Raw genomic sequence first — 900 nt, forward strand, 5'->3', positions numbered from 1 at the left:
ATTTATCCACCCTATTCCCAGACCAGATTTACCCTGAAGCTAAAGAAGTTTACAGTTCAGGGCCCCTCACTTTCACAGGCCAGTTTCAAGGCCATGGAAGGAGTGTTGGAGATGTTTTACATGGTGAACTATTTTTTTTTTTTCCATGCAGCATTTGTCTTGTTTAATAAGAACTATGTATAAAAATTAGTTCCAATTACTGATACTTGGAAACATTATATTTAAAGAAGAAATTAGAATTACCTAAATACTAGAAAGAGTGTACTAGCTTTTTTTTCTTTTTCTTTTTTTTCAAAATTTGCAAAAGAAGAATATTTTAGCCATAATTGGTTAAGACCAGTCTTTTTCCATTCTGACTCCTCCCTCAGTCACACATCCTCTAATAACAAGTGGTGTTGGTATTTGCAGGGATTTAGATAAAAGAAAACTGATTTTAGGGTGCATTTAGTTCTGGTTCAGTGGGATAATTTTATGTGGTTCATAGTCCTTCTATTTATAGTTCCAGCTGCCCCAGTGCAGAAATGGCTCTTGGAAACACTTCCTCCACTTACTCTACTGATTCACCCAGTATCATGGCATAAAGGTGCTAAGCCACAGATGTTATCCTGCAAGTGTATCCTATGACACTAGAATTGGAAGTATCTGCATAATGGAGAAGGCAATGGCACCCTACTCCAGTACTCCTGCCTGGAAAATCCCATGGATGGAGGAGCCTGATAGGCTGCAGTCCATGCGGTCACTAAGAGTTGGACACGACTTCACTTTCACTTTTCACTTTCATGCATTGGAGAAGGAAATGGCAACCCACTCCAGTGTTCTTGCCCAGAGAATCCCAGGGACGGGAGAGCCTGGTGGGCTGCCGTCTATGGGGTCACACAGAGTTGGACACAACTGAAGTGA

This window comes from Bos indicus x Bos taurus, chromosome 2 (assembly GCF_003369695.1).
Source record: "Bos indicus x Bos taurus breed Angus x Brahman F1 hybrid chromosome 2, Bos_hybrid_MaternalHap_v2.0, whole genome shotgun sequence".
NCBI lineage: Eukaryota > Metazoa > Chordata > Mammalia > Artiodactyla > Bovidae > Bos > Bos indicus x Bos taurus.